The 22,029-nt window shown below is 39.7% G+C and overlaps 1 protein-coding gene across 1 annotated transcript in view; it reads right to left on the reverse strand.

The window, feature by feature from the left end:
• The window catches only part of LOC149084403 (uncharacterized), a 28,519-nt gene extending 18,805 nt beyond the window's left edge, over positions 1–9,714 (reverse strand). Inside the window, exon 1 of the mRNA XM_089234793.1 lies at positions 9,583–9,714. The gene's annotated coding sequence lies outside the window, so the exon portion shown is untranslated. The remainder of the gene's footprint in view (positions 1–9,582) is intronic.
• Positions 9,715–22,029: the final 12,315 nt, after the last annotated feature.

The following is a 22,029-nucleotide window of genomic DNA, read 5'->3' on the forward strand; positions in this document are numbered from 1 at the left end:
TCTCACAGTCTACCTTGTCGGACACATGGGCAGCAAATTGGAACAGTTGATTCAAAAGACTTTCAAAAATCACCCTCTACCAGTTTTGAGAGTGAAAATACAGTGTCACCGAATATATAAGAAATCTACACTTTTATACGGTCCCCCTGTCCCCTAATTTCCAATTAGAAAGTTGTTTCGACAAGAAAAAACATTCAGTGTTTCTAAGTGCGATATTCGCTGAGATATTCGAATTCAAAAACCGTAGAAAAGTTATGAAAGAACAGCAAAAACTAACGGACAACGCTCGCTCCTTTTTCCCTCATTTATGCTGTACTAGCGAAAATACCCGGCACTTTTCTCGGGTTTTCTTCAATTATACAGGGAGGTTTGAAAAAGTGACAAACCATTATAAAGAAATAAACTGTAAAACTGGCAGCATCAGAGAGAAGTGACAAACCATTGTAAAGGTATGTGCATGTCGGAAAACGCATTGTTAGGGAACCACGACAACTGAAATAAACATTCCGAAAGTGACACTGTTGGGGTCCAGGAACTATTGTTCCCCGACGGTTTCTTGCCCATTTCGGGCATTTGCCCAGCTCTGACGAAATTTTAAAGTAGCCTACGGTTCAATCCCGATCCTGTTCGGTATATACGCAAAATTTGGTGACGATCGGCCTAAAACTGTAGATTTGTATAAAGGGGCCGTTCAATTATTACGTAAGCAAATTTTTAGCCATTTTTGACCCCTCCCCTTGTCAGCAAAATTTCGTCATCAGCTCTGCCCGTCTGAATCCTAACGCATATTGGTGGGATCAGAGACGTATACGGGGTGGGAAGGGGCATGGGTGGGGGGGGGGAAGTCGTGCCCCCTCCCACGATCAAAAATTTATTTTTTTAAAAAGCAAAAAAAACTATTTTTTTGTAAATTTGAAATTTCGGGAGACAATGCCTTTATATATTATAATCAATTTTCTAATTTCAATGTTATTTGAAAGCTATGAACTCAAATTTCTTTTAATAGCTTCATTGCGACCCACCTTCTAAGCCATATATGGTAAATTGCATAAAGGCCCTTGGCCCGCGGAAAAAATATGGCCTTGGATGTTATCTGATGACGCCCCTCCGACTCCTCAAACCTAATTTTGTAAAAATGAACTAAGCGACACATTTTCAGATCGGTCAAGTGTACCATGGTACCATTCCAGAACATTTAAGCTGCCCGTGGTACAATTCCAGAACATTTAAGCTGCCCGTGGCACATTTTCAGATCACTTAAATGACCCGGGACACAGTTCCAGAACACTTAAGCGATCCGTGACACATTTAGAGATCCTTCGAGTGACACGTGACGTAGTTTTAGAGCACTTAAGTGGCCCCCAGTGCGGTTCTACATCTCACTCAAGTTACCCGCGACCCATTCTCAGATTATTTAAGTGATCCACGGCATAATTACGGATCACTTGGGAAATGCGTGGCACAGTTCCAGATCCTTTGGATCCGCGAAACATTTAGAGGTCACTAAAGTGGCTCTGTGTAGGTAACTTATCAATAGGGGGGATGTCACTTCAAGTGCCCACAAACTATCGAAAGGTTTTTCTCGTTTTTGGCGCACCGAGTAAGATGCCATTAAGAATATTTCATATTTTCATAAAGGGTGGTTGATGACGTAAGCATTACCCTAACCCTCCCTACCCCCTTGTCACCAAAGTCAGCAAATCGGAAACCCCCCCCCCCCACATCGATGATGACGTAATACTTGAACGGCCCCAAAGGACAAACAAACAAACATACATACATATAGGGGTAATTTTTGAAAGCTTTTTTGAGCATTTCTTAAATTATAAGCATTACCTATACGACGGGCGGTTGATGAGATAAAGGCCGCATTAGCACTAACACAGGATACTCCGTATGTACAGGGTGCATAGGTAACAGGGCGTAGGATATTTTACTCGTGAACCAGAGGATATATTGATCCTAGAGGAACAATTGTAATTAAAAAGTATCCAAATAACGTGCAGTACTTAGACATGTCATTCAGGTTGAAAAGGGGTTTTGCATAGGTATTAAAATAAAAATGTTAACTTTTTATACGGACACCCTGTGTTCAAGAAACCAATTACAAAGTTGTTTCCCTGTCTCTCCTAATGCCAACCAAAAAGAAAATTCAATGTTTCTAAGTGGAATATTCGCTGAGAAACGGTTAAACCGTTTCACCCGCAATTAACGCTGGTTTTTTTTTTTTTCGAATTCGAATATCTCAGCGAATATTGCACTTAGAAGCGTGAATTTTTTTTGGCATGATTAGAGACTGGGCAAAAACTTCCTAATGGGGTTTTCGGGCACAGGGTGTCCGTATAAAGAGTTAACATTTTTATTTTAACCACTATACATACAATCCCTTGAAACATGAATGACGTTATCTGAGTTCTACACGTTATTTGAATACTTTTCCTAATTGCAACCGTTGATCTAGGTCGCCAGTAAAATACCCTACTCCAGTGCCGTCTTAACGCATGGGGCCCCACCCGGACACGGCCCGAGAGCCTTAACAGAAGAGGGGCCACAGAAAAATGAGAAGTAAATGATTTTTTTTTTTTGAAAATTGGCCTCAGAAAAGTGACTTGGCCCGGGGTCCCCATTATGCTCTTAAGACGGCCCTGCCTGATTCACAGATTCATCATCGCCGAGCCGAAACCGCTGAAACGACAACTGCCAAGGTAAAGGTGAAAACGAATGGTCGCCACTTGGCGACTAGACATTCGATAGTGGAGGCCGAGTTTTTGCTTTAATCCTATACCAATTTTCTACAGTTTCACAATAGAAGAGAGAAAGTAAACATCTAATCATCAAATGAGAAGGAATCGTTTCATGGGTTACGTCACATATCAGTGGAGAAAAAAAAAAAAAACAGTGGTCGGCTGAAGTTGGTTTTCTGTGGTTCCCAACTTCGAGGCGCGAATGTGAGCCGTTGTATACTTTTGTAATTGTAACTTTTTAAATCTACATCTACTTTTTTTTATATGTGTTTTATCTTCATACATTATATATGCATAATAAAGTACCCAATACCGCCTAGCCCCCCCTCGTCCGGGGCAATGGCTAAAATTGGCAATGGTCGATAGAGCCTGGGTGGTGCACGGTATGAAATGATTGATTGGGCACTCTCGCACCTTCCGGCACAACTCAATCGGTATTAAATTGCCTATGGCGATAGCCCGGAGTTGCGCTCGGTTTGAATGAATGAATGTTGGGGTCTGGACCTCTTCCCAAAATGCCGGGGAAAGCGCCGGTTTTAATAAGGATCACATTCGGACAATTTAATCGATTTTTAGAATAAAGGTATTGTTAAGAATTTTCCACAAACTGTAACTCGAATTCTCCCTTGCCCTATTCCTTCATGCCGGTACGCTCATTTCTTTCATTAATTCGGACATTTCATCATTTCTGAATCATATCTTTCATTAATTCTCAATCATTTCTTTCATTAATTCTCAATCATTTCTTTCATTAATTCTCAATCATTTCTTTCATTAATTCTCAATCATTTTTTTTCATCATTTCCGAATCATTTCTTTCATTAATTCTGAAATTTCATCATTTCCGAATAATTTCTTTCATTAATTCTCAATCATTTCTTTCATTAATTCTCAATCATTTTTTTTCATCATTTCCGAATCATTTCTTTCATTAATTCTGAAATTTCATCATTTCCGAATCATTTCTTTCATTAATTCTCAATCATTTCTTTCATTAATTCTCAATCATTTCTTTCATTAATTCTCAATCATTTTTTTTCATCATTTCCGAATCATTTCTTTCATTAATTCTCAATCATTTTTTTTCATCATTTCCGAATCATTTCTTTCATTAATTCTGAAATTTCATCATTTCCGAATAATTTCTTTCATTAATTCTCAATCATTTCTTTCATTAATTCTCAATCATTTTTTTTCATCATTTCCGAATCATTTCTTTCATTAATTCTGAAATTTCATCATTTCCGAATCATTTCTTTCATTAATTCTCAATCATTTCTTTCATTAATTCTCAATCATTTTTTTTCATCATTTCCGAATCATTTCTTTCATTAATTCTGAAATTTCATCATTTCCGAATCATTTCTTTCATTAATTCTCAATCATTTCTTTCATTAATTCTCAATCATTTCTTTCATTAATTCTCAATCATTTCTTTCATTAATTCTCAATCATTTTTTTTCATCATTTCCGAATCATTTCTTTCATTAATTCTCAATCATTTCTTTCATTAATTCTCAATCATTTTTTTCATCATTTCCGAATCATTTCTTTCATTAATTCTCAATCATTTTTTTTCATCATTTCCGAATCATTTCTTTCATTAATTCTGAAATTTCATCATTTCCGAATAATTTCTTTCATTAATTCTCAATCATTTCTTTCATTAATTCTCAATCATTTTTTTTCATCATTTCCGAATCATTTCTTTCATTAATTCTCAATCATTTTTTTTCATCATTTCCGAATCATTTCTTTCATTAATTCTGAAATTTCATCATTTCCGAATAATTTCTTTCATTAATTCTCAATCATTTCTTTCATTAATTCTCAATCATTTCTTTCATTAATTCTCAATCATTTCTTTCATTAATTCTTAATCATTCCTTTCTTTCATTAATTCTTAATAATTTCTTTCGTTAATTCTGAAATTTAATCATTTATTAATCATTTCTTTCATTAATTCTTAATCATTTCTTTCATTAATTCTTAATCATTTCTTTCATTAATTCTGAAATTCCATCATTTCTGAATCATTTCTTTCATTAATCTTTAATTATCTCTGTCATTAATTCTGAACTTTCATTAATATTCTTAATCATCTCTTTCATTAATTCTGAAATTTTATCATTTCTGAATCATATTTGTCTTATTATTCTTAATTATTTCTTTCATTAATTCTGAAATTTCACCAATTCTGAATTTCTTTCATTAATTCCGAATTTTCGCAAATTCTGAATAATTTCTGTTATTAATGAAAGTGAGTATTTATAATATGCAAACGTGCTCCACGAAACCAAAACACGCTGGTATGTATTGCAAACACTCGGTTTATTACGCAACACGCGGTTTCGTTATTTTCTATTTCATTTTGCATGTTAATCAACGCGTCCGAGCGGACTCTCATCGTCACCGACTTGCGTACTCGAATTTCCATTCGGCGATATCGCCACCTTTAACACACAAGAACGTTCTAGTCACGTGTTAACATTTAAGTGGATGCTGCGATCATCAAAACAACATATAACAGTAACCAGAGGGGGGGGGGGGATGGGACCCACAGATGTTATCAACACGAATATTACCGTGTTAAAAGACGTTTCAAGTGGTTCCGAGTGGCACTTGAGCACCTGTTTACCGACCACAAGATACAAAAAAATAAAGACAAAAATATATCTAATGCGGCCTATCTTTGGTATTGATAATTTCCGTACGTAAGTTGGTAGCCTGATACGGCCTGATCTTCAATCCCCACCTTCCACCTTGACGTTTATCGTATAATTATGCTATGCCCAACAACGGGTCTGTTTCTAAGTAGAGATGGTCTGCCGTTGTTATTTTTATGACTATTTTTCTGGACGGCCATCTTGGATTAGGTCATGGCCACGCACAAGGTCTGAGAGGCCCGGTGATTGGTTTCCATATCAAAAAAAAAAAATTAGTTAAGTAATTAAATTTGTAAATTTATATTAGAAAATCTATATACAGGATTTCCTGTAATTGCTAATGCGGCCTTTACCTCATCAATCGTCCATCATAGAGGTGTATTTTCAATTTAAGAAATGCTCAAAAGGCATTCCAAAATTACCCTGTGCCAGTTTTGAGAGGGGGAATATAGTGTGTAACGAAGTAAAAAATCTAATGCGGTCCCCCTGTCCAAGGGTGGCGAGATGTCCCGGTTTTTCCGCTATTAGCTTCACTGTATCGAAAAAGGACTTCGGGACGCCTATTTATTTACCCCTGTTTTTGTTTGCGCAATCAAAGATCGAATGAAATAGAGTCATTTTTGAAACACAGTCCGTCCCACTTAATTGGGAAACAAATGAAATTCCCCGAAACCGAAATTTCTCCCATAAAGACAATGTTAAGGTACCGCGCTTAGCGGTATCAGCATCGATTGGGGGGGGTTCCGATTTGCTGACTTTTGATGACTGGGGGGGGGGGGAGGTGGTTTCGATAATGCTTACGTCATCAACCACCCTTTATAAAAATATGAAATATTCTTAATGGCATCTTACTCTTTGCACCAAAAAAAGAGAAAAACTTTCGATAGTTTGTGGGCACCTGAAGCAACATTCCCTCTGTTGATAAGTCCCCTATAGATCCACTTTAGTGATCTCTAAATGTTTTGCGGAAACAAGTGATCAGGAAATGTGTCCGGGCCACTTAAGTGCTCTGGAACGGCGTCACGCATCACTTAAGTGATCCGTAATTATGCCGCATATCATTTAAATAATCTGGGAATGGGTAGCGGGTAACTTGAGTGAGATGTAGAACCGCACTGGGTGCCGCTCAAGTGCTCTAAAACTGCACTACATGCCGCTCAATGGATCTCTAAATGAGCCACGGATCGTTTAAGTATTCTGGAACTGTGTCACAGGTCCCTCAAGTGATTTGTGAGTGATCTGAAAATGTGCCATGGGCCGCTTAAACTGCTTTGGAATTGTGCAATGGGTGACTTGAACGATATTTAAATGTGCCGCTTAGTTCATTTTTACAAAATTAGGTTTGGGGAGCAGGCCACATCAGATAACCCTCAGAGCCATATTTGGTCCGCGGTCCAAGGGTTTGCCATGTATGGCTTAGAGGGTGAGTAGCAATGCATTTCTTAAAAAGAAGTTTTGAGTTCTTCAAATACCATTGAAATTAACAGAAATTAATTATAGTAGCACATATAAAGGTATTTTCTTCCGAAATTTTGATTTTTTTAAATATTTTTGCATTAAAAAAAATAAATTTTTGATCGTCGGAGCCCCCCCACCCCCCTCCCCCGACGCACGTCTCAGATCTCACAAATACAAGGCCACAGCAGGCAAAATGCCCAACGTGATGGGGCTGGGAAAAAGATGCTCATAAAAGTATGTACCATGTATATTATATTTATAATATATATATATAAAATGTATCCTATATTACTAAAATACAGCAACCCAATTAAAAATGCAATCACAAAAAATTACTTAATTACAAAAATTATATATATATAAATGATAAAATATTATACAATCGGTACAATATTATACAATCAAACATGCATAAGGCTGGTATTACAATATAAACGTTTGATGAAAAATAAGGGCGCGGTAGCCCGGTCGATAAGATGCTCGCCTGAAGTACCAAAGGATGTTTAGAGGTGTCGCGAGTTCGATATCCTGTTCGTTCTTGACAGAAAATTTTCCTGACACAGGGGTACAACAAGAAACGGCGACTTGACCGCAGCAAAAAATTGCTACCGCAGGGAGTCCCCCATTGAGGGATTAGCGCACCAACCTCTCGATGAGTATAAAAAACAAGCCTGCCGTTCGGAATCGGCAATAAATTGTAGGTCCCGGTCTAATTAGCCCTCGTGTACAGAAAATGACCGTGGGGCGACAAAAATGATCAAATGATAAAAAATAATTTAAAAAACTTATTCGAGCAAACTTTACTAATCCGCCTATTGGTTGCGTTTTTCAAGTTTTATGAACGAACTTTTATTAAACTTTTATAGTGTAATGCCGGCCTTAGGAGGCGGGGTGGGGGCAGAGCTAATGACGAAATGTTGCTGACAAGGGGGGAATCGGGAAACATTTTGCTGGCTTAATACTTGAACGGCCCAAAATGTGTATTAACCATTTATGTATATGAATATTTCTATTAAATAAAATTTAGGGCTTGGGGCTTGATATGTCTAAGGCCGGGATTACACTATAAAAGTTTTAGTAAAGTCCTTTTTTATAAAACTTCAAAAATGCAACCAATAAGGCCATCGGTTACATTCCAGCGAATGTAAGCAATATGCTTACTGGTTGTTGGTTTTTTTTTGTCAATTTTTGTAAAATATATTTTATAAAACTTTTGTAGTGTAATCCCGGCCTAAGTTGTCTTCAGTACACATTTGATTACTTTATCTCTTCTTTGTTCTCTGTAGAGCCAATTGAGGGCGCTGACATTTTCAATAAAAGCAAAAATCGCAAAAAATCTGCACGAATCATATCTTCATGAAATGTCTAGAAATTAGAAAAATGGTCGCGAAAAAATGGTTTCTCTGTTTGTGCAACTAATTTTAAAGTTCTGAATGCAATAAAAAAAAATCCCCCCACTTCACGGTGTACGCCTTTCATTCCCGTATATACGGGACGTCCGACATTCATAGCCCTGACGTTTTACTCATTTTGGCACCTTTGGGTTGAAGCAGTGTGATAATATTTTCGTAATAAATTGTAAATTTGAGATTTTATACTTTCATGTCCCCAAAAAAGGGGTTTCTAAAATGTCACGTGTTCTTATATTTGGATTCCGCGTTTTGTCCTAGTTTTTATCTAGGATTCTGGGATTTTTCCCGGTTTCTCAGGTACCTCATCTGACCACCCTACCCTGTTCTCCAACTTCCAATTAGAAAGAAGTTGCTCTGTCTGTGCTGACGCAAGGGCAACAGTTTTCTAATTAGAGAAGTTTTTCTAATTGCAATTCGCTGAGATATTTGACTCCAAAACCTGGAGGAAAGTTGGGAAAGAGAAGCATAATTTGTGAGCATGTATTTGTATTTGTATTTGTATTTGTATTTGTATAAAAGAGCATCCTTCCTCTGCCCAGACAGCAAGGGGAATACATCAGTGAGTGACCTAAAGAGTTTGCAAGCACGTGAGCAAAAGAGTGAGTTAGAGCGTGAGCAAGCATGTGAATGTCCAAAAGAGTGTGTAAGCATGTGAGTGACCAGAGTGTGCAACCACACGTGAGTGACGTAGGCAGAGATATGCCTGAAAGCGGAGGGGGGGGGGATGCATGATGAAGATGCCAATTCATATATATATATATATGAACATACCAGCTCCGTCATTGACGCTGGGACGCCCCTCTTTCCGTATCTCCGCCCATGGTGAGTGACTAAAACAGTGTGCAAGCATGTGAGTGACCAAAACAGTGTACAGACATATGAGTGACCAAAACAGAGTGTAAGCATGTGAATGACTAAAAGAGTGACTTAGAGAGTGTGCGAACATGGGAGTGAACAAAAGAGTGACATGAAGGCACAGGTGTACTTGCAGGAGTGGGGAGAGACCAAGCGAGCTATAGCACAACGTGGTGTATTCGAAGAAAGATTGGCAAAAAAATTAGACTAGAATGAGAGATGCGCGCCAAAATTCGTGTTGCCCACAGGCGGCAAAACCATAAATGCTCCTCTGGGGTGTATTGTCACCTAATGGGTTTAACCGCCTTCCCCCTCTCCCCCAATACATAACCCTAGATTAACGCCTAGCTAAAGGGGTCCCGAAAAGATTGGAGCTCGCTCCCACCTCCTCCGAACAAGTTAAAACATCCCTGGTGGTCATGAAGCTAATGAAAATTTTCTACTCACCATTATTCCCAATATCCTTCGCTAAACAATCATGTATTATAAACTGGATGGGATGGCACAAAGGCTCGTCAATGGGAGATTCTTCGTGCACACCAGTCGCATGTCCATGATCTTTTGAAAGCAAAATCTTCGCACGGACCAGACAAAACTTGTCATCACCATATAGCCAATAACACACCTCAAAATGGTATCCAGAGCTCGAAAAGGTCGCACCACGGCACCATGCGTATATCATAAAATATATAGCGTCCATCCATACCATGAAATGAAATAATAAAAACAAAAACCTCAACCGAGACGTATTTTTTGGCGGTCGAGGACGTGATGAGTCCAACCAGGCATCAATTGAATATGAGCGACACGAACGTGCAAATGAACAGGGAAGACATCTTAGTGTCACGTCGGCCATTAATAACGAGAATATGGCCGAAAAAACGAGATTATTTTTCATCTTATTTTGTGCCAACCAGTCGTAATTCCTAGTTTCACCACTTGAATAATGTGTCACGTAAGTACGTACCACGGGAATGACGAGGTGCCCCAACGGCACCGACAACGACAAAAAAATGAAGTCATACGAAATACAAACGCGTAATTCGAGGAGCGTTTCACGGTCACAGATTGCAAGGTAGGAAAGGATTAAAACTCCCCAACAGTAGTCACAAATATTACACGACCATAAATCAGTGCGAGATGTAGATCTGGACTTGACTTAATGGGTGTTTATAACTCATTCGACAAAAGAGGAGTCGGGGTTTCCCAAATTATTGCTCGTCGTCATCAAGATTTATTATCGAATGGCCTGAACACGGGACTCGAATTTGATAGCCGGTCTCGATCAAGACATGATATGACGGCCTCCAGATACAATCCTTCCACTTCTAGGGTGGAGATTCCTTGGAAAGTTTTGCGGGGTTACCAGACATTCTCATTTTTTATGCTATTATAAGCGTTACGTACGTATGAAGGAGGCAGTCCGAAAACAGTTCTATCAGTAAAATTCACCGACAACAGTTCGTCACCAGTAAGTGACTGAGTGATTCAACAAATGAGTGAATGTGCGAGCGAGTGAGTGGCCAAAAAAAAATTAGTTAGTGAATGAGCTAGCGGATAAGCTAATGACCGAGGGAGTAACCGTAAGAATGACCGAGTGAGTAACCGTGGCACCGTATGAGTAACTGCGTGAGTAAACGTTTGAATGACATAGTGAGTGAGTGACTGAGTCAGCAAAAACGAGTAATCGAGTGAATGGGTGAATTACCGAAAAGAGTCAGTAACCGAATGAGTGATCGAGTGAGAAAAGGTGTGAGGGTTCAAATCCGCAATCACCGACAAAGTAGTGATTAGCTGTAGACAGACCCTTCACCACCACTCAATGATGTACTCCCGTCCTATATACAAGCAAATTTGTTAGAAAATATAGAAATAATTAAAAAAAAAACAGCAATATAAAATATACAGTATATATGTCTACGCCATCTATACGTGATGTTAAGAACTTCATGTCAAAAAGAGAAAAAATCCATATCATCGCAGGATGATTGTGCCTACGCTGATCATCTGGGAACGATGGGAGCATTTTGAGGGATAAAAACACCCTTTGTAAGAAAGCAACCCCCCAAAAAATACTGTACAAAGGTACTGTACAAAGATCAAAAGCTGTTTTGTTTTGATTGAAAAACAATTGTTCTTTCTTGATATAGCAGTGCCATCTGTTTTGAACACATGCAATTGATGTTGTCGAGGTTGAGCACATGCGTCTTTTTCATTTTTATAAGTTTCGTAATCTGGTAACCCTAGTCCCACGAGATACACTGCTGCTCAAAATTAAAAGTACGAACAAATATTTTCGAATTTCTCATCATGAATGAATGCCAGGGTCTCCGCCACCGGACTTATCCCTTTGCCCAGCTCCGTGGCAGAGTCTGGAACAAAGTGAGTGCACCTAACAGTCTGAGTGTGTAGCTAGTGTTGTGTATGATATTTCAGTGCTGCCATCTATTCTTCAAATTGTGAGTGAAGTGTAATGATTGAATATTTGTAACGTTGTAGGCTTGTTGCTCTCTGTGGCGAAACTTTTTAACGGGGAGATCGGCTCGCATTCGCGCCTTGAAGTTGGGAACCACAGAAAACCAACTTCAGCCGACCACCACTGTGGGGTTCGAACGCGGATCCTCGCATCGCGAGTCTGTCACTATAACCACTCGACCACCACAGCGGCCGAATTCCTCATCAAGAAAAAAAAGAACCTAAACCGTAAAACATAATGAACAATGATGCAATGCATGGCCCCCACATGTTGGAGCGGGGCCCCCTAGGCTGAAATCTTTAGCGGGCCCCCGGTCAGACTTGATGACGTCGTTGTTGATGAGACAGGAAAGTAGTGTTTGGAAGAAAATATTCACATGTTGAAACTGGGAGTTAGACACCTAATAATTGGGACAAGATACAGGTGAAGGTCTAGAAATATTTTTGGTCGATGTATTGTGCAAATTAACCATGGGTGGAGATACGGGGGGGGGGCGTCAAAGGTGGAGTCGACTGATCTAATGTATTATAGATGAATCGACATCATCTTGCCCCCCCAGCAATAATGATCGTCCCGTACCCCAGACTTCCAAGTCTTTCTCCGCCTATGAAATTAACGCAAAAATTAATGAAAACTCGTAATCGATGGAAATTTGAAAATAATGAAAGAAATAATTCCAGAACGGATAAAAATTGCGAATTAACGAAAATTCATAATTGGTGAGAGAAATAATTGAAAATTAATGAGTGAAATCATTTAATTATAAATTTTAACTTATTTCTCCCATCGATTCTGAAGTTACATCAACTCTGGAATGATTTCACTCATTAATTTTCAATTATTTCTCTCACCAATTATGAATTTTCATTAATTCGGAATTTTTATCCGTTCTCTGGAATTATTTCTTTCGTTATTTTCAAATTTCCATCGATTCCGAGTTTTCATTAATTTCTATGTTATCGACCAAAAATATTTCTAGGCCATCCCTTCACGTATACCTGGTCCAAATTAATTAAGTTTTTAATTAATGAGAGGAACCCACTATAGATTTAATGAAAATTCCAAATTAATGAAAAATATTTCAAAAACTTATAACGCGAGGAACTAATAAAAAATTAAAAATTAACGGAAGAAATAATGAAAAAAAAACTTATGGAGAAAAATTGTTCCAGAATAAATGAAAATTCAAAACTTTGAAAGAAGTCTTATTCCAGAATTACCTATAGTTCAAAAGTCTTCGATAATTTAGAGTTGCCTGCTTGATTCTTATCCCTGTTCTGTTGCCCAACCGTTCAAAATGCCACTGCACTGTCGAAGGGGACCAGGTATTACTTTCGCATCAGGTTCCGCGTCTGGCAAAGGTACTAATTTCAAACTCAGTGCATGTTCGTTCACACTAGGCTTCGCGTCTGGCAAGGGGTGTCCTGATTTCAAACTCAGTCCATGTAAGCACTTGGCCTCGCGTCTGGTAAGGGTTGTTCTCATTTCAAACGCAGTGTATGTTCACAATAGGCTCCGCGTCTGACAAGGGTGTCCTAATTTCAAACTCAGTGTATGTTCGCACCAGGCCCGCTTCTGGCAAGTGTGGTATTGATTTCAAGCTCAGTGCATTTTTGCACTAGACCCCCAGGCTTGTCTTTATTTCAAACTCAGTGCATGATGTTCGCATCATGCCCCGCGTCTGCAAGGGTTGTTCTGATTTCAAACTCAGTGTATGTTCGCACTAAGCCCCGCGTCTGACAAGAATTTTCCTGATTTCAAACTCACGGTGCATGTTCGCACTAAGCCCCGCGTCTGACAAGAATTTTCCTGATTTCAAACTCACGGTGCATGTTCGCACTAAGCCCCGCGTCTGACAAGAATTTTCCTGATTTCAAACTCACGGTGCATGTTCGCACCAGGCCCCGCGTCTGGTAAGGGTGGTCGTGATTTCAAACTCAGTGCAGCGTCGGGCAAGTGTTGTCCTGATTTCAAACTCACGGTGCATGTTCGCACCAGGCTCCGCGTCTGGTAAGGGTAGTCTTGATTTCAAACTCAGTGCAGCGTCGGGCAGGTGTTGTCCTGATTTCAAACTCACGGGGCATGTTCGCACCAGGCTCCGCGTCTGGTAAGGGTAGTCTTGATTTCAAACTCAGTGCAGCGTCGGGCAGGTGTTGTCCTGATTTCAAACTCACGGGGCATGTTCGCACCAGGCCCCGCGTCTGGTAAGGATGGTCTTGATTTCAAACTCAGTGCAGCGTCGGGCAAGTGTTGTCCTGATTTCAAACTCACGGTGCATGTTCGCACTAAGCCCCGCGTCTGACAAGAATTTTCCTGATTTCAAACTCACGGTGCATGTTCGCACCAGGCCCCGCGTCTGGTAAGGGTGGTCGTGATTTCAAACTCAGTGCAGCGTCGGGCAAGTGTTGTCCTGATTTCAAACTCACGGTGCATGTTCGCACCAGGCTCCGCGTCTGGTAAGGGTAGTCTTGATTTCAAACTCAGTGCAGCGTCGGGCAAGTGTTGTCCTGATTTCAAACTCACGGTGCATGTTCGCACCAGGCTCCGCGTCTGGTAAGGGTAGTCTTGATTTCAAACTCAGTGCAGCGTCGGGCAGGTGGTGTCCTGATTTCAAACTCACGGTGCATGTTCGCACCAGGCTCCGCGTCTGGTAAGGATGGTCTTGATTTCAAACTCAGTGCAGCGTCGGGCAGGTGTTGTCCTGATTTCAAACTCACGGTGCATGTTCGCACCAGGCGCCGCGTCTGGTAAGGGTGGTCTTGATTTCAAACTCAGTGCAGCGTCGGGCAAGTGTTGTCCTGATTTCAAACTCACGGTGCATGTTCGCACCAGGCTCCGCGTCTGGTAAGGGTGGTCTTGATTTCAAACTCAGTGCAGCGTCGGGCAAGTGTTGTCCTGATTTCAAACTCACGGTGCATGTTCGCACCAGGCTCCGCGTCTGGTAAGGGTGGTCTTGATTTCAAACTCAGTGCAGCGTCGGGCAAGTGTTGTCCTGATTTCAAACTCGGTGCATTTTCGCACTAGTCCCGCGTCTGACAAGGATGGTCCTGATTTCAAACTTGCTTCAGCGCTTGTTTTAGAAGAGCTTTTATATCAGAGAGCGTAAACACCACTCCCAAGGAAGCCAACAGTGAATGTCTTTGAAAATAGAGAGAGAGAGAGGGGAAGGCCAAAAATAACCATCGCATTGGTCAAAGAAAAGGATACGAAGTCCAAGTTTCAGAATTGTCTGAACAAGAGTGACCTTTAACGAGAAAACACCACCATCTTTTCTATGTTTTCGTATAAGTGTCAAACAGTAATGGTTAATGGACAAACAAACAAATCTTGACATAGTCGACCTAATAGAATTGACCGCGATCGACAAGATGACCGCTTATCTCTTCGAAAAGATACAAGATGGTGTCGACCGTGTTTGCAGGTTTTTTTTTTTTTTAGTGGTCATATGTGTCTTTCATCGTATAAGTAAACGAGGTTACGGTAGTTATCAGAGGGTCATAAACGAAAATAACGTCAATGATACGTATAAGAGCCCCGGATGAAGAGGGAGGAGTGGATGGGGAGCCCCAAGATAAACTAATAAGATGCTCTTCTTTTCGGGCTCTGCCTCGGTATCTTCCTCCTTGAAGGACGAATGCAAAATGACCTCTTCATCAAAAAATAAATGATAATTCTGAAACACACACACGCAAAAAGAAAATCATCTCACGATTATCTACAAGCAAACATGAGACTTCTCGTATCTCTCTCGCCATGTTTTACATGATAAGATAATATTGAGATTTTTTTTTATTGCGTAGGGTTTTTATCTCGTTCTTTAATTGTAAAACGAAGTTTAAGAGAATATGGCGGGTTTTTTTTACGGCTATCTCTCTAAAAACTGGACGTTTCGCAGTCTAATAAAAGCTTAATGAAGATAATAGAGATAACTTTCTGATACAGGAACTATAGTAAACGCAAAACTGTTCTAAGATAAGGATATTAAGGGGTTTTTAATCACGCTTTTGTAAAGAAAAAATTTCGACTTTTTGTCTACTCGCATATACCGCATATCCATCTATAAGTACAGGGTGCCCTATAAATTCATAAATATAGTCCAATCCCGTTATAACCAGCGTTATAACTTCGCTATCCCTTTCTTTATCACTTCGTTATAAAGAAATTTCCGATTTTACGAGTTTTAACATTCGTTAAAAAAAAATACGTTGTAGCAGAATTTGATTCAAAAGCCGGGTTTTCCTAGGAGTAGGTTTTTTTGCACCACGTGAACCGAATTGGGCCATTGCGCATCGGCATAAACGTGTTACATAATCACGCTATGCGTTTGTGCTTTCCTAGCGTGTTTAGGCGTTTTCCTTGGCGCATCAGATTAAGGCGTCTATATTATAGTATATGGCCTTGGCATCAGCTACTCTGTCGTCTGCATGTTCCGGTTTGAAGGGAAGGGAAAGAAAACACACAAGAGCGAAGAAAACATTGGCAAAACGCGCGGCGCACGACGCATTTGACTCCTCCAGAAGCAGTCGGCCAATCACGCCCGACGTAAATCGCGGTCGTGAGCCGTATGGCGCTCTGTAGGATTGCTTTTCTTACTGGTGAGTGGACGACGTGTCGCACTGGGCGATTCACGTTGCACGCGGCACAGACAACCTGTTCCTAGGAAAACCCGGCTTAAGGAAAAAATTGCTTATTTGCGTTGCCAGTTAATAAAAAGAATGAAATTAAATTTCAAAAATAACTCAAACCAACTGAAATCAGACATTGAATAATTTTTTTCTTTTTTTTTTTTGGACAAGTTTTACATGAAAGTAAATTTGAAGCAAACAATAATAAATAAAATAATAAATAATTAAGGTTTTTTTAAATACAAGCATTATAAAAGCCGAGGAAGCAACAAAATCCTGTAAAGTATACGCATGATCAAACGCGTGAAACATTTCGCATCCAAAGTTCCACAGTCTTCTCTCATATGAGTGGGCTGGTAACTGGCACATTTCGGAAATGAATGTCCCGAAACCCTGTACTACGCTCACACCCACAGCACCCGCGGCCGCCGACGCCACTGCCTCTTGTGCTATCTCATAGTCACTCGTGTGCAGAAAATTCGTTGACAGCAATGACTACTGGGAAAATTTACCGCTATGCAATTCTAACTGTAATTTTTAGGAGCTGTAGACTAAAAAACACAGTGAACGGATTATCGGCAATTAAGAGCATGGAATGACTCATGGAATGGTCCCATTTTCAACTACACTGGGCTGTTAAGCGGCTGAAAATATGGAGGAGCCCGTAAGGAACTATGACCCAACATGACAGATTGAAATCGAACACGTTAATCGTGATTCGATTATGGCATGATGCAGAGCCGTCCAAACACACGGGCTCAACCCGGGAAGAAATAACTCCGGAAATTTTTCGCCCGCTTTAGTTCAAAAACTAATCCTCCGATAAATTTTGTCGTATTAAAAATAACATTTGCTTTCGTTGATTCAAAAATAAGATAGCGTCCAGCTTTAACCTAGTATAAATGCAAATTTTTGAAACACTTCGGAAAATGATTTATTTATTTCCCAGTCTCTTCGCGGAGCACAGTTTGGGAACCCCAGGTCTAAAAGGCTGAAGACCCCTGGTCTATGCCAAAAAAGAATTACTGAATAGAACAGAAGATTATCTTTAAAAAAATCATTTTGGAGATATTTCATTGTAGTTGCCTTAAAGCAGAGATCTTCAACATTTTTCCGGTCGCGAACACTGCCTTTTACCCATCATCAAAAGAAGAGCACGCTCACGGCAAGTTTGTAAGCAATAAGACAACCATAAGTATTCTTTATGGGCATTGTATAGTATTTTGTCATGTGTATATATTGATTATAATTTTTGTTAATTGCATTTTTAATTGGGTTGCTTTATTTTTTTTGGAAATGTATGACATCCATATTTTTATGGGCATCTTTTTCTCAGCCACCTCGTTGGGCATTTTGCCTGTTGTGACGTTGTATTTGTATTTGTATAAGTTTGACCTACGAATGTGTGAAATCAAGATGATTTCAATCCTTGAATGGAAATTTTTACAAGGCGTTTGATTGGAGCTTTGACCAAGTGCTCGCCAACACGAAATCAGACACGGGAATCAAACTTTCTGGGTGTTTCAGAGAACACCGTGCTGCTCGCGAGCAACGGATTGAATATGCCTGCCTTAAAGACTGTTCTTGTGGAGCAAAAAGCACGTGTTACAAGAGTTACGACTAGGAAGAAAAAAATTCCATAGGGGTTGAGGAAGAGCACATAGTGAATGAGGAAGAGGATAGAGAAAATATGACCGAAGGGATCAGAAATGTAACGGTGTAATGATGATGATCCCTCCGCAGAAGAGGGCAAGAAAAAATGAGAAACGGACCAATCAGCAGATAGCGAAAATCAGAAGATTGAAATAAAAACAAACAAACAAAGGTTTGTTCAAGTGGCGCCACTCCTTGAGTGTCCTCTTTCTTTCCTTCGCCTCGCCCTCGAGTATGTGCGGTGTAGAACAAAACAACAAAATTGTTATCATCGTAGTCTCTATTATACTCACCCCGTACTTCTTGGTCTCCGCACTATGTGCGCGACCTAAGAAGAAGGAAAGGGCATTAATCATTCTACAGAGTTTTCCGTTCACCATTTCCATCAAGATTGCCTTGCTTTCGATGGCATATATTTGAAATTGGCTATTCTGCGGCGGTTCCCATCCTCTCATCCACTCTACATTTATGTATCATTGTAGGCCAGACTTTACTCTCTTTCCTGTTCATTAACCTTCATTCCATCCGATGCCTTTGTTTGTGTGTAAGGTTTTTTTTTTTTTTCGTTTTGCTGTCATATCCGAAATTCCAATGCTTTTTTTTTTTCCTTTGGGATTTCTCGCCGGCCATTCACAATATCATTTAGCTTCCGACCAAATTTGGGGGGAACGCGCACAAACAAAACAAGTCCCTCCAGTTCCGTTCCGAAAGACAAATTTGGCCGCGTTCCGGCAACTTGCAGCTCACCCAATTCCGAGAAAACACACGCAACATTTTCATATTTCGTTTATTATACGGAGCCTTTCCCTAGACTCCGGTCTTTATATGAGTTATGGAATCACGTGATTGTTCCTCCTTATAACTATCTGAATGATTTACGATCACACTGGCGATAGGGAAGAGAAGAGAGACACATGCGAATTCCTCTCATCAGAATACAGAATGCATCCGTTTTGAGCCGCCACCATGTTATGCCCTTGAACGTTTTTTATTGTCATCTAATAAACGCACTAACCACTCGCTAACTTCGCAAGGGAGAATTTTTCGGGTTTCTCTCAGTCGATATTATATGTTTCTGTTTTGAAGTTCCAGAAATTCCTTTAGAAGTAACGATATTATTTGTCAATAATATGGGCTCGGATATATTTTGCAGAAAAACGCAATGAAAATTCGTTTTTGTCATTGATAATTCCTAAATATTCTCCTGATAGTCAACTGTCTGATTTTTTAATAGGTTCTTAAAAAATTGATTCAATAAAGTTGCCAAATTATCGGATATTAAAAATTCTTTAATCTGATGTACAGTCCACGCCGCTTAATGTGATCACATCGAAACTCAGGGTTTCTGATAGCAATAACCGAATAGCAAATATGTCCGAAAAGTCCTGTTAGCAAGTATTGTACCATACGTTCCATTTGGTGACCCGTGTGTTGAACGGGACGTACGGTAAACGGGTTTACGGAAAATTCACCGCCATGCTATTCATAGCTAAGAAAATTCACCGACAATTCGGCACGAATCAGCCAGTTAGTGAGCGAGGGATGACCGAGTGAGTGACAGCGTGGTTAGTGCTGGTGAGTGAGCAAATAAGTAAGTGACCTAGTGAGTGAGTGCGCGACCTAGTGAGCGAGTGGGCGACCTAGTGAGCGAGTGTTATGATGAGCGACCTAGTGAGCGAGTGTTATGATGAGCGACCTAGTGAGCGAGTGTTATGATGAGCGACCTAGTAGTAGACCGGGGGATCTAGTGAGTGAGCGAATGACAGAATGAGTGACTTACCTAGTGAGTTAGTGAGTGACCTGGTGAGCAAGTCAATGGCCTAGTTAGTAAGTGAGTGAGTGATATAATGAGTAACCTGGAGAGTGAGCGACAGAGACAGCGACCAAGCGAATAAGTAATAGAATGAGCTACCTAGTGATTAACTGAGTAACCTTCTGCGTGAGTGAGCGAGAACGCATTAGCTCTAGTGATTTCGCTCATTTTCATTCATTCACTCGTTCTCACTTGCTCACTCGTTCATTCAATTATGTGAAACCGATCTCGGTGAATCCTTCAAGCGGTGAATTTTTGGTCGGTGAATTTTCCTAGTGGTGAATTGTTGTCTGCGAATTTTCTGGAGGTGAACTGCTAGCGACGAATTTCCCGGACACACACATGGGTGAAATGGGACAACTGGGAGTTTTTCCTTTCCCACATAATTGGCTGCAATATATTTTCAAAATCATTCTTTCTGTTTTTGCATTCTATTCCACAAAATGAGACCTTTTCCCCCCCCTAAAATTTAGCATTTTTGTTCATCAGCGATTGCGAAGGGTTCGAATGAAAATGTACATCACAAATTACGATGGGTTTTTTTTTTTCACCCAATGCATTTCAGCGAATAATTACTATGGACTGATTACGACATTAAAGTACGGAAATGTTTGTCAACAAGAGCGGGGAGGCACAGAACATTTTCGAAAATCCTTTCTACCTAGTCTTGTAGTCTGATAACGATAACTTAAGGAGGGGGGGGGGGGAATTAAGTTTGGTTAAACTTTAGCTTCAAAATGCCCAAAACAAAAAACTTTTGGCGATAAAAAAAATTCGATAGCATTACCTGAAGTCCCGATAACAATAAACGAATTTTTCCCATTGGTACGTTCCACCCCTTGCGAAAGTGATAACGATATCCGAATGATAACATTATCAGTGATTCTAATAAGCGTCGTTTACTGTATTTCACTGTCAGCTAATTTTTAATGTTTTCAAATAAATATTTCATTAATAACCACTTATTTCATCGCTCTATAATAGTTTTCAACTACTGACTGTTCGTTGGTTTAAGATATGACTATAACAAAATTAACTGTATTTCAATTCATTTTGTTCTAGTTTATGTCGAATTTATTCTAAAAAATAACTTTTTTTTGAGCTGATGGCCATGTTTCGCCCAGGATTACTTTTGCGAGCTGTAAAGCATGAGAGAAAGCTGAATAACATCGGGGGGGGGGCCGTATGTGTGGAAGCTGGACAATTTTTTCCAAGGGCCGTATGAAAGCTTAATATGTATCTTCTTCTTACGTCGTATTGAAGTTGATTAGTTTTTCTGATAGGCCGTATGGAAGCTGGATAATTTTTTTGATGCCCCTGTTAAACTGAATAACATCTTCTCATGGGCACTATGAAAACTGAATATGTTCGTCAGAGGATCGTACTGAAGCTGAATAATTTCTTTATAGGATTTGTGGAAGCAGAATAAAAAACTTCTTCGAATTTCATATGAAAGCTGAATATACTTTCCGTAAGGCCGATGGAAGTTGAATATTTTTTTTATGTCCGTAAGGGGAAATCCAAATAAATACTTTGAGAGCCGTATGAAAGCCAAATATCTTCTTTGAGGACTGGATGAAAACGAATAATTTTTTCTTTGGCCGTGTGAAAGCTGAATAATTTTTTTTTTTTTGATGGTCATATGTAAACTGAATGACTTCTCTTCTCTCGAAAGCTAACTTTTTCGAGAGTCATATTAAAACTGAATAGCTTTCTTAGTAGGCCGTATGAAAGCTGAATAAATTTTCAAGGTGTGAAAACTGAATGTCTCCTTCGATATCGTGTGGAAACTGTAAAAATTCTTCAAGCGCACTAAGAAAACTAAATATGTTCTTCGAGAGGATCGTGCGGAGCTGAATAATTTCTTTGTAGGCCGATGGGAACTGAATATTTTTTATGTCTATATGAAAACTGAATAAATCTTCGAGGGCCGGATGAAAACTGAATAAATCTTCGAGGGCCGGATGAAAACTGAATAATGTTTTCTTGCGCCGTGTGAAAGATGAATAATTTTTTTGATGGCCATATGTAAACTGAATGACCATGTGGAAGCTGAATATATCCTTTGAGACCATATGGAAGCTGAATATATCCTTTGAGACCATATGGAAGCTGAATATATCCTTTGAGACCATATGGAAGCTGAATATATCCTTTGAGACCATATGGAAGCTGAATATATCCTTTGAGACCATATGGAAGCTGAATATATCCTTTGAGACCATATGGAAGCTGAATATATCGGCCGTTTCGAAACACGCTAGTGCGTTTGCGTTTCTTGTTAGACCATGCATTCTTTGATGACAATTGTTTGTACTGGTGTGTAC

Source organism: Pholcus phalangioides, unplaced genomic scaffold (assembly GCF_987345545.1).
Source record: "Pholcus phalangioides strain wild (caught in Gottingen) unplaced genomic scaffold, Ppha-v1.0 ptg000008l_1, whole genome shotgun sequence".
Taxonomy (NCBI): Eukaryota; Metazoa; Arthropoda; class Arachnida; order Araneae; family Pholcidae; genus Pholcus; species Pholcus phalangioides.